The sequence below is a fragment of the Ambystoma mexicanum genome, chromosome 3p, assembly GCF_040938575.1.
Source record: "Ambystoma mexicanum isolate Mex_15411 chromosome 3p, UKY_AmexF1_1, whole genome shotgun sequence".
Lineage (NCBI taxonomy): Eukaryota > Metazoa > Chordata > Amphibia > Caudata > Ambystomatidae > Ambystoma > Ambystoma mexicanum.
This window is the reverse complement of record NC_090925.1, coordinates 217976064-217992240: the sequence shown is the minus strand read 5'-3', so window position 1 is coordinate 217992240 and position 16177 is coordinate 217976064. Positions and strand designations below refer to the sequence as shown.

The window sequence follows — 16177 nt, the reverse complement described above, 5'->3', positions numbered from 1 at the left end:
TCAGTGCCGCCACTGCGATGAGGAAGTTCTCCTTGCTTCCTCAGTTCTGTTTTGTTAGGGTCCCAGACCCCTCTCTGGTGGTCAGTGGGCTTATTACTGTCACTGTGATGAGGAAGCTCTCTTCTGATGCTTGGTTTGTACTGGTTTGGGTCTCTGATCCATCTCTGATGGTCAGTGGGTGTATTGTTGCCACTGCAGTGAGGTTCTCCTCGAATACTTGGTTTATGCTGGTTAGGCTCCCTGAACCTTCTCTGATGGCCGCCACTGCGATGAGGAAGATCTCCTCGGATGCTTGGCTTATGCTGGATAGGGTCTCCAACCTTTCTCTGGTGGTCAGTAGGCTTATGGTTGCCACTGTGATGCTTGGTATGTCATTGTTAGGATCCCCAACCTGTCTAAATTCCACCCATGTGTCCTCTCCGAATCTCTCGCACCTCTGGTTACCTTCAATGGGATTTTGGCATGCTGCTGGGACTTCCTGGGACTGTGGTTCCTCTCTTCACTACGCTGGTCTTCTCTCTTCAGTTTCCACAGCACTGTGGTGGCTCCGTGCTTGGGTCTGCTGTTCGGCTCTTCGCTCCTGGTTTGTGTTCCGGTCTGCATCAGCTGGAAATGCAGAGAACCTCTTCCTTGCCTCGGAGGCGTCCTCCGCTCTACTCCAATTCTGGTCTGCCCACAGCATTTGAAACTCCTGCTGGTTCCCATGCTTGTTGCCTCCCCAGGCTGGATTTGACAGTCTGGTTAGTCAGTTGTTTATACTTGTCTAATGTTGCCAGTCCCGCCCTGGTGGATTGCAAAAGTCCTCTTCCTGCCTCCTCGGGGCCACCTCGTACCATTACTTACACAGTTAATGCCCTTCATGTTTCCTGTGATCTTCATCGCCCTAGTACTAATGGCTTTCACCTTATCCCCTGTATTACAGAAGTACAAAGGTTTACTTTCAATAAAATGGTTCTGAACAGTGGGGAATGCAGGTAATATTGGGGAGTGGCAATATTCAATGGGCTGTACCTCAGGTGATTGTCCTTGTCCCGTGAGGGGGAGTCCCTCCCCACGAGGGCCTCCCACATTAAACCACCCATAGGGGAACTATTGGGTAGCGGCCACACCTCCCTAACCTCATGAGAAAGGGCTCAAACCTTTGGGAGAAATGATAACAATTTGTGAATTGTCACAATTGCCAGCCATGCCATGGGAGTTTGTTGTTCTGGACATATTGGATGCTGTCATTGGAAAGGGTTGCAGGAGGAAGTACCTCATTGTTCTAACGGATCTCTGTTTTAAATGGGTGGAGGTGGAGATAGTCATGAAAGTGGATTAAACAGCAGTGGTGACTTTTCTGAATAAGATGTTGCAGAGGGAGGGTTTCCCAAAAAAGATACTCATGGATAGTAGTGTCCAGCTTACCTCTAGTATTATGGAGAAATTCCTGGATAGCATTAGGGTGAACCATCACAAGAGAAGTCCTTTACCACCCGAAACCAATGGTGTGATTGAACGTTTTAATCGCACTCTTATGCAAGGTATCAAGATGTCTTTGGTGATTGCAGCTAGAAAGGAAGACAATATTGAGGGGGTTGTATGTGCATATAGACTGTCTCCACATGCCACCACTGGTCTAGTTCCGTTTGAGGTGTTGAGGAGAAGAAAACCTCACACATCAGTGAGCTCTCTGTGGTTGGGGAGTTGGTGCTTTCTAGAATGGGATGAGCAAAAGCTGAGGGAGGAGGGCAAGAAACATGAAGGTTAGATTCAATGGAATTAAAAGTGTAGGAGGGCACCCTTCTCATAGGGGGATAAGGTACAGATTAGGAGACCGGAATAGTGCCTAAGGTCCAGAACAGGTTATGAATTCTAGAAAGAGTGTGAAGGGTCTTAGAGGATGCCATTGTCCTGTAGGACTGGGAGGGTGCAATAAATGGAGAATTGTGTGGAGAATGTAACTCTCTTTAGAACCTCTCCTTGGGTTTCGCCTGTAAACCTTACTGGTTCTGCCAGAAGAATGGAAAGGGGGAGGTGTCTTATATGTTGTTTCTCATTTATGTGCTTGTACATAGTTAACTAATGTTGAATGTTATTTTGATGCAGTTGTGTATCCATTGTAAACTAGAATGAATGTATCTTCCAGAATGTTCAGGGACTGCTATTGGGTGAAGATATGTCAGTTGAGGTTTGAGCACTGTTGGTGTTGGAGTGTCTCAGCCTGGGTACTCACAACAGGAATCCAGGGATTGAAACTCATTAAATAAATTGCTGTGGACACTCACCTGCCTCCCGTGTGTGCATATAATAGATATTTATCAAAGGAAAATGTCATGAAAGAATGAAACAAAGTTGCAACAGACTAAGCAGCACAGATATCAATCAATCAATCAATCAATAACTTTATTTTGGCCGCAGGGCCATACAATTACATCATGACACACAGTCAACAACAAAAACAAATGAAACATTCCATCCATATTATAAATAAATCATACACAAGGTCCCTGTCGCCTGCTTGTGTCTCCGAGCGGGACGCTTCCATTAGTGACTCCTACAGCCAGATGGAACAGGCAGGTATCTCCTCACTTGCCACAGTGGTTTGGCCCAAGGGGTCATTCCTGATGTCCTTTTCGACAGGGGGACTGTGTTTGCACCCTAGAAAGCACAGGCCAGCGGGGGGTGTTTTCAAAGTGGGCATCAATGTTTTCCCCAGGGTGAGCGCTAACTTCAATCATGGTGTTATCTGAGGGATGGCATCTCCTTCCGAATCCCAGGATACTTTTTCCCATACTTGGCTCCCTAAAGTCAATTTGGTCATAGTCATGGGCGCTTTTCCCCTGATAGAGCAGCCTAGTGCACTTTAAAACCTTTTCCGTGTTACAAATAGGCAGCCCTGCATGGACCGAATCCAATGAATGCACTTATTTGCAAGGGCTTCCCTTGGTTCAAGATAATTTAGGGGCAATTTAGGAACCCTGTGTAAATTTATTGACCCTCCCCTGCCGGACACTGAACGCTTACTAGAGTTGGCGGTATGATACAGTGGCACATGGCCAGCTCCACTGATTGACTTTCCCATAGTGGCATTAGGCCTCATGCCACCTTCTGCCTTCCTGGTGGTAGCCTGAGGGGATGGGGCAGGGTGGATAATGCCATACATGGCGTTTAATTGCCTTAAAGCAGGTCGGAAAGTTAGAAGATCTCTTCTTTTTGCAGCCGTTATCTTGGAAACATCTTGGGTAATAAAAACTTTATTACCTTCCCATGTTAGCTGTTTAAGTTGTTTGACTTTCTGCATGATGTGGGTAATGTACGGGAAGTCAAGAAGGGCTAAAATCAGAGTTCTGGAAGGACTGCGAGAATTGGAGGCTGAGTTACTGGGGCCGATTCAATGAGCTCCCTCGATGTTGAGTTGCACAGAGGGCGCGAGGCTAAGAATTTGAGGAAGAAATATGTATAAAAAGGCAATAGGATCCTCTCTTTCAATTCCTTCTGGAAGGCCAACAATGCGCAAGTTGTTTCTTCTGTTTCTATTTTCAAGGTTTTCAGTTTGTTGCTGTAGGAAGGCAACCTGCACTTCTAAGTTAGTGACTTTATTAGAAACATCTGCATTGCTAACTTGCTTTCCTACTTAATTAATGCGAGATTCAAAAACAGAACATTTATTATCAAGAAGTTGCAGCTTAGCATTTGTTTCCTCCATGAAGGGCTTCATGGCTTTGGTCCCCATTTTCTTTCCATGATTAAGGTCTTACACTCCAATCCTAAAACTGCAATCTTTGTAAATTGACAATTATCCTCCTTCTTGCCCACTATCTACTATTCTGTTTATTTTAGCATTAGAACCCTTTCTCAAAGCCATAAGACAAAATTATTTTATTTTGGGAATTCCATTTGACAATTTACATATCAAAACAGCAGCTTATGCCGATGATGTACTTATATACTTAAAAAATCCTCAGCTGGGAGCCCAACATTTACTTAATATTATCTCCAGATTTTCAGATGTGTCAGGATGCAAACTTAACACTGACAAATCTGAGATTCTTCCACTCAACATATATTGAACCCCGTCTCACACTAGCACTCTAGGTATGAAATGGTGTCCCCTAGGATTCACATATTTAGGTATGAATATTTCTGCTTCCATCAATAGTATTCGTAAAAACAACTCAGATAGCATAATAGCCAGAGTCTTAGAATTAGTATTTTCTTGGTCACTCCTATATGTCTCCTGGTGGGGTAGATTTGAATCGATTAAGATGATTATCTCCCCCATAATACTTTATCTTCTCTATATGCTGCCTATTCCTCTTTCTCCCTCCTTCTTCAAAATCTATAGATTCATGTCTCACAAAATTCGTATGGGGGAAAAAGAAACATAGAATCTTGTTGTGTAAGCTCAAAAGATCCAGATCCCAAGGAGGGGTTGGTTTCCCCGATTTCAAAAAATATCATATAGCCTTTGCTGTCAAGCAAACACAATGGTGGTTTGTTCAGGATATATCATTTCATGTGCCTAACTGGGTGCGCCTGGAGAGAGCTATGGCTTCCCCAATGTCCCTAGCAGACCTCTACCTAATGAAGGGGAAACATAAATGCACTAAATATTCCTGTCTTCGCCAATCCATCCTCTCCCTCAAGATGTTTATGTTCCCATCCATAACTAAGCAATCCTCACTTATATCCCCCTTCATTTGGCACAACCCCCTGATTAAAATTAAAGGTAAATCCATTGTCTGGAAGCCATGGCTCTCTAAGGGCATCAGATTCTGTAGATTCCCATTTCATTTGATGAATTTATTGTTAGATTTCATATGCCTCGCTCTTCCCTGATGCAATTTCTGGCAATTATTGCTGCAATAATTGCAGAACATTTAAAAACACTGCTGTATAACTCTAATGATCCAGATGCGTTAAGACTGCTTCACATACTCAACCCTACTACAACAGCCTCTATCTACTATAATATCTTATTAAATTGTCCACCTATTCCAAGGATTAAATGTCTTCACAATGACTGGAGAAGAGAGTGCGTACAGTTGGATCATCAGTTGTTATGGCCTCCCCAATGGCAAATATTTCTAAAATCAGCTCCTCTGCAAGTCTTATCCAAACCTTATTCTTTGTTCATCATAGAGCCTTTATCACCCCTGTATCGCTTTTCAAATGTGGTCTATCACCTAATGATAATTGTTGGAGCTGTTTAAAAGCTCAAGACTCTTTTAAACATATGTTCACAAACTGCCAATATGTTAAGTCATTCTAGAAATCAGCGTTGAATACCATTAGATGCATTTTTAACCTTACTATGGATTTTTGTTTTGATCTCCTTATCTTGGGTAGATCCATGCTAAATAACAACTGTTAGATATCTGTTCGACTTATGCTTAATAGTAGCAATTCAAAATATCACGAATAATTGGAAAAACCTAAGTAAAATGCATTATAAATTTTGGTGGAATTCTATATGTAATATTCAAAGATTGGAAGGATGTAATGCTTCTATTCCTGATTTACAAAATTAGTTTCAGTTGAAATGGCAATTATTTAATTATTTCTTATCTGTGTAATTCTGCATCAGTAACTTGTGAATCATTATGAATCATTATCCCATTATCCCATAAGACTGCATGATTTATTTGTACCAAACCCCTCAACCCCCATCCTTCTCCCTCCTCTTGTGTGTGTTATGTCCAAGTGATGTTATGTTTTGTCTTGTTATCTGTTAGTGTGTGTTCTCCCCCAATACTCGAAAATCTCTAGTACAGTTTAATACTATACGATATAAGGATACTTGGCTTACTTTGTATCAATCCTCACTACATCTTGCTTACTTGGCTCTATATGAATTGTTATTTTTGTCACATAATATGTCTATTTGCTACCTTGTATTCCTAATTTTGTTCAATAAAAATCTTTAAAATAAAAAAAAAGAGGTGGCAGGGTTAGCAAGTAGTACAATCGACAGTGCATGTGGGTCCCCTTTTTGCCCTCCTTGATAATTCGTACCTCCCCCTCGGGTCCTCTGTCCCATGTTCCTCCAGCAGCGATAGGGGATGTTTTTTGATTAGCGCCAGTTCAGACAAGACAAGGTTGCATTTGCATGCGTGGGCCCCTGGGACTTCCACCCCGCCCTGATCCAGAGTGGGAAGAGGATGCTGGGGGGAAGATGCACTGGGGGGGGGGGGGATTGGTGGCCGAATTAGAACCATTGTTGACCCCTATTAGTTCAAGCAGCATCTGGACATTCCAAGGGACCCTGTTGGTCATCTTACTGTAGCCCCCCTGCATCCCCACCCTTCCCTGGTGATTGTTGGTTTGCATTCCGATCAAGGTACTTTTGTCCCTGGTGTCTGCCCAATTGGGGGACCTCCCCCAGACTGGTTGCTGCAGGTGCCTGAATGCCAGGTGTAGCAATGGATTCGAGGTTATCCAGCAGGTGGAGGTCGGGCCAGCTGGGGTTGTGCTATTAAGGGCGGTGGTCCGAACGATCGTGGTGGCTGCTGAGACTGTTGGGGTGCCGTTAGCCAGGAGATTTGAGCTTCCTATGGTCATAGGTAAACAGGGATTTCCTGGGGCCAGGGGCTCTTTGCTGCACTGTTCCCCAGGCTTTGCTTGACTGGCCGCAGCCTTGGCTGTGTCCTAATTGTCTCGAATCACAGAGCTACAATAAGCATCTCTGTACCTGCTGCCAAATCCTAGATCATTCTTGTTGGCGTTAGCGACCTGCTAAGTAACTTTACCCCCAGGGGTCCAGGCATACAGGAACGTTGGTGTTGCCAAGGAACTGATGGATTTCACTGATTAGGATGTAGGCTTCACCCACCAATTTCTTTAAGTTATTAGGCCTGGCCGTTACGGCACCTGATGGTAGGCATGGGCGGGTGTAGCTGGAATGTTCCTCTTGATGGCTAATATTTTACGTTTGCGCAAAGATGGATGCATGATGGGCACGATGGCAGGTGGGGTGGCTGGGTATTGCGTGGGCGTTAAAATGGTGCTCTTTACATTTTTGAAGCCAGTGGAAGTCATTGTAAGGTCATAGTTAAGTTGTGTGCCCGATGCTGCCAAGATCAAGCAATGTGAAACTGCCCCCACAAACCCCCCCCCCTTTCTGCTCAACTACTCTGCTCACCTATTCTGGCGTTCAGAGGCCGTTCAGAGGTCATTCGACATGCTGGCAATCCCACTGCAGGTCAAAAGAAAAAAAAAGAAAAAAATATGGGCAAAATGCTGCTACAGCAGTCCCAGTGCTCTGTGACTCCGACCTGGCAGACAGCAGGTATCAGCCGAAATTGTGAGAGCAGTGAGAAGGATAACAAGGAGGCTCCAATACCTACATATTAACATATACTGCCCAAGCTTCTGCAAGCTCACTCACAGGCACCAGCCGAGGAACAGCAGGGCAACAGCTCGCTCCTGAAGCCCAGCTCTTGCAGTGCTCCCCTCCCGGACCGGCAGCAGTTAAGGTGATTAGGAATGATTAATCCCCCTCACTAACGTGAGAGGGGGTTTAGAATCTATTAAAGACAAGGAGGCGAGTATTATGCAAAATGACACATTGCAGAAAAGAAATCATTTTTTTGTAAAACAAATCATTTTAAAAAGAAAAAACAAGGAAAACCACAGTATTCCATTAGAACCACAAGGGAGGAATCCCAGTCCAATATGGGGCTTAGGTCAAGCCCCCCCCAGTAACCAATCAGTAGAGACCCACCCCCATAAAAGTCCCTTCTTCTAACAGCAATTCCTCTTCTGAAGCTGCACTCTGACACCATCCTTAAGAAACAGTAAAATTAACAGTCCAATGGATGACCAGCTTCGGGATTCTGCACGCCCCAACCATCCGGGAGCTCTGGAGAGACTTTCTTGCTTGGATCTCCTTAACCCGAAGCTGCAGATAAAACAAAACAGAATACGTTGGGTGGGCAGTATAATATTCGCCCCCTTGTCTTTAATAGAATCAAACCCCCCTCTCGTGTTAATGAGGGGATTAATCATTCAATGTCAAGACAGGAAGCTTCATATTATGCAAGTTGAAAGCCCTTGCATTACATTAAGAGCCACATGGTAATACGCTTATGATAAAAGGTCTTGAATGTGCACTCTCTCGACCAGTCAAAATGTGTTCAAGACCTCCCCCCAGAAAGGCTGCTTTGGAAGCCATGGCCCCCCTGACTGAGTGAGCCCTGAAGGAAGCAATATCAATTCCATCTTCTTTCATTACCCACCAAATCCATCTAGCCAAAGTGGCTGGAGATACTGGTTTATAGGGTTTCCTGTAGGAAATGAGCAGCTGGGAGGTACCTGGGGGTCTAAGCCCAGCCTTCTTTAATTCAAACCATTTTAAGCATTGTACACCACACAGTTTACTGTTTTCTGGAAATGCTGGATACAAAATGGAAGAAATCATACATTTAGTTCTTCTAGACACAAAGAAAGAGAAAACCGTATTGTCGACATCCAAAGCTCTAATATCTGACACTCTTTTAATTGAAATGAGAGATAAAAGCATGGCTAACTTTGAGAAAAGCTGTTGCAAGGATAGATTGTCATTATGGGGCCAAGAGTGAAACAAATCTAGGAACCTATTGACATCCCAAAGAACTGAATATTTGGCTTTAGAGGGAATCTTAATGCAGATAGACTTAAGGGCCTTCCTCACTAAGAAGTGCCTGCCTACTGGTTCCCCTTTAACTAGCACGTGGCCAGCTGAAATGGCCGATCTGAACCCATTAACAGTCCTGTAAGCCTTGCCCTCCTTAAACAGTACAACTAAAAAATTAACTACCTCTACCGGAGGAGCAGAAATGGGATTGAGGTGTCGAGCCAAACACCAGCCCACCCAGCGGCTCCATGCTGAGGAAAAGCCTGACTTAGTGGAGGCTACCCAGGAATCCCTGATGACACCGATAGAGTCCTGCAAAAGTCCTCGGAAGCACCAGGAAATCTTCCAAGCCATAAGGGAGAGGTGCCCCCGAAGGACCAGGTTGTGAGGTAGGCCTGTTGGGTCTGTTAGGAACTGCGGGTGGAGAGGGAGAAGACGCAGGATATCTACCGATAACTCCAGGACAGCGGGAAACCACACTTGAGATGGCCAAAAGGGAGTCACTATTACCAATGTCACCAATTGCCTGCGCACTTGCACCAGGACTCTGGCAATCATGGTGAAAGGAGGAAAAGAATAGGACAGAGGCCCTGTCCAATCTTGGAGAAAGGCATTGGTCGCCAAAGCTACCGGGACGGGTCTCCAACTTTAAAAGAGAGGGACTTTACAGTTGAGATGAGAGGCAAAGAGGTCTACTTGAATTGGACGCCAGAGACTGGATCTTGGCCAAGACCACCCTGTCCAGCATCCAATTTCCCCTGTCCTGGAGGTACCTGGAGTTCCAGTCTGCCACAGCATTGCTGGCCCCTAGAAGATATTCTGCCTTCAAGAGGATGCTCCTGTCTAGACAAAAGTGGCAAAAACTTCCTTGCTAGATCCGCTAGGGCCTTCAAGCCGGTCCCCCCTAGGCGGCTTATATATCAGACCGCCGACACATTGTCCATCCTGAGAAGGACACAACAATTCCCTTGGTCCTCGGGGAGACTCTTGACGGCAAAAGAGACTGCCAGTAACTCCAGCCAATTTATATGAAGAAACTTCTCTTGAGCTGACCATTTCCCTCCAGTGGAAATGTGTCCTATCCTGGCTCCCCAACCTGCCCTGCTGGCATCGGATTCTAGAACTACATCTGGAGATGGACCAAAGATCGCCTTGCCATTCCAGGAAGCCATATGCTTGAGCCACCATAGGAGGTCCAATCTGGCCTCTGGGGACAACACCACCATTTGAAAGTATGACCGTTTCCTGCGAAGGTGTTTCCCCTTCAGGCGGTGAAGCGCTTTGTAATGTAAAGGAGCTGGTAAAATGGACTGAATGGAGGTGGATAGCATCCTCACCACCCTCGCTAAATACCTGAGGGACACCATCCCTTTCTTTAGACGCAGGCGGATTTCCTTCCGATTCCTTGAGAGTCTGCTTGTCAATCTGGAAAAATGAATACCCTTCATTTGGATGATAGACGTATCTTGATGGCCGAAGGCCAACCATCTTATGCACAGAATTATAGAAATACAGACTGCTATGCTTGACCAACAAGCGGCCATTTTAAACGTAGCAAGAATCGCCATTTTGCTTGTTAACCATTGCTCATTGCTTTCTGTCTAAACTGCTTTGCAGCTTGCAATTCTTGCAAATTCTGCTTACTCTGCTCAACTGTTAACATTGTTGTCTGAATATGAAAGGGCAAGGCTGCGGGACTGAGGAGTTCGTTGAAACTCCTCATGAGCAGCCCAGAAAGGAATGCCCACGCTCCCTCTCTATAGCCTTGAGGGAGAGCTGCAGGGCATTTAATCATTTCACAGCTGCCAGCCAGTCTCGTACTGTGGTAGAATATGTTAGAATAAAAGCAGCTAAAGGCTTGAATTATGCTCTTCTTACGGCCCCCCTTCACAAAACCCTTTAGAGCGTGTCGGCTCCCAGGACACGAATAGCACTTCATAGATAGCAAAGCTTGGAATGTGACTCTTCCCCCGTGTGCAGCTTGCTTCCAAGAACAGAAGCACTGTGTTCTGTTCAACAACTAGAAGATGCCTCCGCACTTTCTAAATTGCACATTGTTACTAGAATAGACATCGAAAGTGTCATAATTATCATACTCGTCGGAAAGGTCCATCATCATCCCGAGTTCAAAGAAACTCAATAAAAGGGGGGTATTAAACATGTCATAGCTGATTGTATGATATGCATTTTGTATATATGTAACTGATTCACGTAATTCGCTCTCTTGCGTCCCTCGAGGTCTAGAGGATACACGTCACGGGGCGTGAGACCACAGTTGGCCAATTGGGACTATTTTGCTTGCAATAAACCCTAGCATTGGGAATTTGAACCTCGTGGCTGGCGCATCCGTTCGTGTATGGTTATTGCCTTGTTTCCATATCGCGAGGGACCCCTAAGGGCCCCTTTCAAGATGGCGCCCGAATAGGGACCCTCCCCCACTTGCCCTATCATATACGTTGTAACGGAGTAAAGCCGGAGAACGGCGAGGACGGGACGATCGAGCTGGGATCAAGAGGTGCACGGGCGCCCTGTAGAAGTGAGGAGAGATTCCTTCGGAGATCTGCACACATCTGATCCCTGATCGACGTACCGGGCCAGAGGGCAAAGGAGGCGAGGGTCCCGAAACGAGGCAGAAGCCAGAGAAGCGCAGACACGACGTTGGCAGAGGTTGCGTCAGGACACAGGTGACTTGTTTTATCAGGTGAGTCATTCCCCGATTCAAACGAAACCCTGATTATTGGTAGAGTGTTGATTTTGCAAATTCAAACATCCAGAGTAAGGTTGGTTAACCATGGGGAAGGTTAAAAACATGCCTGGAGTACTGTCCACTTTAGCAGGGCTTTTCCGCTGCGGTAGACAGTCCTTGGAAAATGGCCAAAGTGCGCCGCCTGGGGGAACACCGGCTTATGACATGTATGCAAAATATGGTGTGGGTGCGATAATATTTTGTGAAATTTGGCATAGGCAAACTAGAAAGCAACAGGACCATCAGGCCGATTAATGGTAGCTTTGAGATTGCAAGGATAGATAACTTAGAAAGGGTGTTGATAAGGGAAAAAACGCGACCGGCAGCTTTTGAGACTATCAAAGATTGGAGGAGGGAAGCAATGCTCCGATTTAGGAGTAGAGAGAAGCATGCACATAGGCACAAATCGAAGCTTGAGGTAGCAGAAGAAAAGGAGGAGGAGGAGTGGACGGCAAGTCTAAGACGGGAAGGGAGACATGAGCAAATGAACATAGAAGGAATATACCCGCAGTGGGAACTACACATAGCAGACACATTAATGGAACATTTGTTAACCCATACGGGTCAAGGCCCAAAACCAGGACCAAAACCAAACACGCTGGTAGTGACTGCGCAGGGCCAATCAGTAGCTCTCATACCCCCTCCCGCAGCCCAAGCACTTCCCCTCATGCAAGCATTAACCCACGCCCCACCCACAGCTCGAGCCCTCCCACAAGCGCAGACTGCAGACGTGCAATTTCCCAGCACCCAGGAAGGCCCTTCACAGATGCCACCTGTGTCACTTGTCCCATCCGCACCTCCCACTCCAGAGACAGATTCAGCACCATCCGCCCCTCCCGAAGTCGAAATTGAGACCGGGGAGGCGAGAGGCGGGCTGAAGGAACAGGATTTGGACGGATAACTCGCAGCGCGATCAGCAAAGAAAAAAAGGTTGAATTAAAGCAAGCGGCAGAAATGTACATAGAAGGAAATTATGGAACGGCAGCATTGGCCTCATTATATGGGTACCGAAGAAGCAACGAGAGACAGGTAGTGTTGGAATACATGGGGAAATTTTTGGTGGCAGAATGGAAAAAGTTACTTGGGAATTTACCGCCACAACGATTGTTAGATTTGAATAAGTTAGCAGGCAGTGAGCAAAGAGATGAAGATGTAAGAAAACATGTGTACAAACACATTGAACTGAAAAATGAAATGGAAGATAGATATGCTGAAATGTTTGCTACACCTGAATATAGTCATGAGTGTATTAAGAAAGGTAGGAAGGAGGCGTCGAGGTTGTATATGCAAAAATTGTGGCCGACAGTTTTTCAAGTGGTGCAAAGCATTTGCCGGCACCGGGACAAATAGGTGATAAACAAAGATTGCAGGCATGGGTGTCGGGGAAACGATGCAATGGATGCAAAAGGACGTCAGTGAAGGAGGTAAGTGAGATGTGTAATGGGTACCCATTGGAGATGAGAAAAGAAGCGATGAGAACGATGGTAGGGGTGTTACTGCAGCAGGTAATTGGATACAATAGAGGTAGAGGAAATGCACAAGGCAGGGGAAATTTGAATAATATGCACGGGGTGTCATTGGGATTAAATCAATGTACGTACTGCAAAGAGGAAGGACACTGGCGAGCGCAATGTCCGCACCTACAGAATAGAGGTGGGTTTGGCCAGAGAAGGCCTCATAAGGGACATCAGGGGTCAAATGGCCCAAGCAGAAATAGCATGTAGCAGCAGCAGGGAAATACCAATGGAAGGAATCAAAACCAATCCCATGGTCAAAACCAAGCTCAACAGAGCCAGGCATTGAACCAAAGTGTTCCGAACCAAAATCAGGGCGGGCAGGGCCAACAGAGAAATGATCAGAGTGCAGGACACCGAGGGGGAAATGGGAATATTTTTGATACACAGCCAAACACGTATTTAACAGCAGCGGTGACTACACATCGGACGATGTGTTATTTTTGCAATAGGACAGTCCACGGCAGGGGTCGGAACCAATGTCTATTCCCGTGAATCAGAGAGGACCCTACGTAGAAATGAGAGTCGGGAATAAGGAGCACCGTTTCCTTGTAGATACAGGGGCACAAAAGTGTTCGATAGACCACCACTTGGTTCCGGAGATCCCACTGTCGGGGCAAAAGAGTGTTTCTGTAGGGTTCGCAGGTACACCAGTAATTAACCCCGTGTCCGAAGCTGTCCCAATTACAATAGGACCATTTATGGAACAGTGTCCATTTCTTCTGACAGAAAATTGTGGGGAGAACTTGCTAGGATTAAACTTGTTGAGAAAATTGGGGGCAGTTATACATTGTACGGCAGATGGGGTGTTCCTTATGATTTGGCCTCACGATGCACCAGTGATGCAATTTATGTCAAAAGCGTTACTAGAAGAGCTAAGTAGAGTACCAACCTGTCTGTGGGCAATGCATGATAACGATGTAGGATGCTTGAAAATAGAGCCAGCAAAAATAACTTTGAAAGAAGGTGTTACATTACCACGAATTCCCCAGTATAACATTTCTGTTGAAGGTGAGAAGGGGTTAAAGAGTATTGTTACTGACCTGGGGGTGGTTGAAGAAATTGCAGGTAGCACGTGCAACAGCCCGATTCTTCCAGTTTACAAGAAAGGAGGCAATGAAGTACCATATAGTTTCATAATTGATCTGTGCGCATTGAACAAAGTGGTAGACCCACAATTCCCTTTTGTCCCAGATGTCACGACAATACTGACAATGATACCGGCCACTGCAGAATACTTTAGTGTAGTTGATTTGAAGAACGCGTTCTTTAGCATTCCAGTGGATAAAAGCAGTAGATATCTGTTCGCGTTCACTCTAGGAGGTCGATCATTCACATTCACACGCATTCCACAAGGATACACAGAAAGCCCGAGCAGTTACAGCAGGGCACTAAAGGAACAGCTAGATATGCTAGAACTACCAACAGGTTGCGCTCTCTTGCAGTACATAGATGACTTGTTACTAGCTGCTGACACTAAAGAGATCTGCAAAGAAAGTACTATATTACTATTGACACACATAGCGACCCATGGTCACAAGGCAAGTTTGAAGAAATTCCAGTATAATCAAAAGGAGGTGTCTTATTTGGGTTACCTACTTTTGAAAGAAGGAAGAAGATTAACACCAGAACGCATAGAAAGTATTTCTAGTATGCCTATTCCAAAAACTCATAAAGGAGTGAGAGCTGTAATAGGCATGGCCTCTTATTGTCGGCAGTGGATCAGTAATTTTGCGTTGATTGTGAAGCCGATGATAAAATTAACTAAAAAGGATGCAGTGATGTCTTTACAGAGGGATGAGGAATGTCAGAAAGCGTTTGAACAATTGAAAGTTGCATTATGTTCTGCGCCAGTTTTAGGCACACCAAACTACAAGAAAATATTTAGACTATTTTTGAGCGAGAGTGAAGGATGTGCATTGGCAGTTTTGACACACGAACAAAGTGGAAGAAATAGGCCGTGCGGCTATTATTCTTCCGCGCTGGACCCTGTAGCGCGTGCACTACCACGATGTTTGCGATCTGTTGCAGCGGCTGCTGCGTGAGTGAAACAAACGGAAGGAATGGTATTGGGGCATACTTTAATTCTGATGGTGCCACATGCCATAGACGTTCTATTAAACAGACACAGATGCAACACCACACCTCTGCTAGACTAACAAGATATGAGCTCATCTTGTTTGCACCCCACATCCAAATTATGAGGTGTAGCGCATTGAATCCTGCAGAATTAATGCCACTGCCCATAGCAGAAATTGGTGACAACGAATCACCACCCCATGATTGTTTAATGGTCACTGAAGAAGAGACAAAGGGAAGAGTTGATTTGAGCGACACCCCACCGAAAGAGCCAGATGGGGAGATGTTTTGTGACGGCTCTTGTTTTAAAATTACCTAATGGCACATCAACTGCCGCATATGCAATTACTACCCTAGAGAGTGTTGTAGAAAGCAGAAGAATCCCCTACAATTCGGCACAAGCCGCAGAAATAATAGCACTGACCCGAGCCTGTGAACTCTCTGAGAATTTGAATGTAAACATATATACTGACAGTCAGTACGCATTCGGGGTGGTTCATAACTTTGGTCGACTCTGGGCTGAGAGGGGTTTCTTGACATAACATGGGGCCAGGATTCAGCATGGGCCTTTGATTGTACGATTGTTGTCTGCACTCACGTTTCCAAAGCGCCTAGCTATAGTAAAATGCGAGGCGCATAAAAAAGTAACATGTAAAGTGGGAGAGGGAAACGCATTTGCAGACAGGATTGCAAAACAAACAGCCACTGATTTGGGAAATAAAATGATGACAGTACAGACTGAGGAAGTACCTTGTATGATAGAGGATGGAGTTGCCACAGTCAAAGAAATGCAGGCTGAGGCCATGACCGAAGAGATTCAGGGGTGGGCTGAGGGCTCTGCTGAGTTAGATTTGGAAGGATGTTGGGTGGACAAAGAGACCAAGAACTGGATGTTGCCAAATTGTTACGTAACCGCAATGGTTACAATGGCGCATAGCCCTACCCACATTTGCGCGAAGAAGATGGTACAGCATTTATCCACAATATGGAAAAATGAGCACAAAGAATGCAGAAAGGCTAGGAGAGAATTGTATTACATGCCTGCAACACAATGTAGGGAAGGGAACCGTGACTCCAGTAGATAGTTTTGGCCCACCCTCTATGCCATTCGAGGTGATCCATTTTGATTTCATAGAAATGGAAAGGTGCCAGAACTACAAATATGTGTTAGTGGTGATTTGTGCATTTAGCAAGTGGGTGGAGGCATATCCTTTAAAAGACTGTACTGCCATGTCAACGGCA

The 16177-nt window shown here is 45.3% G+C and overlaps 1 long non-coding RNA gene across 1 annotated transcript in view; it reads right to left on the bottom strand.

Moving 5' to 3' along the window:
* Positions 1–7573: 7573 nt before the first annotated feature.
* Positions 7574–16177, bottom strand: part of LOC138579520 (uncharacterized) — a 47171-nt gene continuing 38567 nt past the window's right edge. Inside the window, exon 3 of the long non-coding RNA XR_011304035.1 lies at positions 7574–7882. This is a non-coding gene — a long non-coding RNA (uncharacterized lncRNA). The remainder of the gene's footprint in view (positions 7883–16177) is intronic.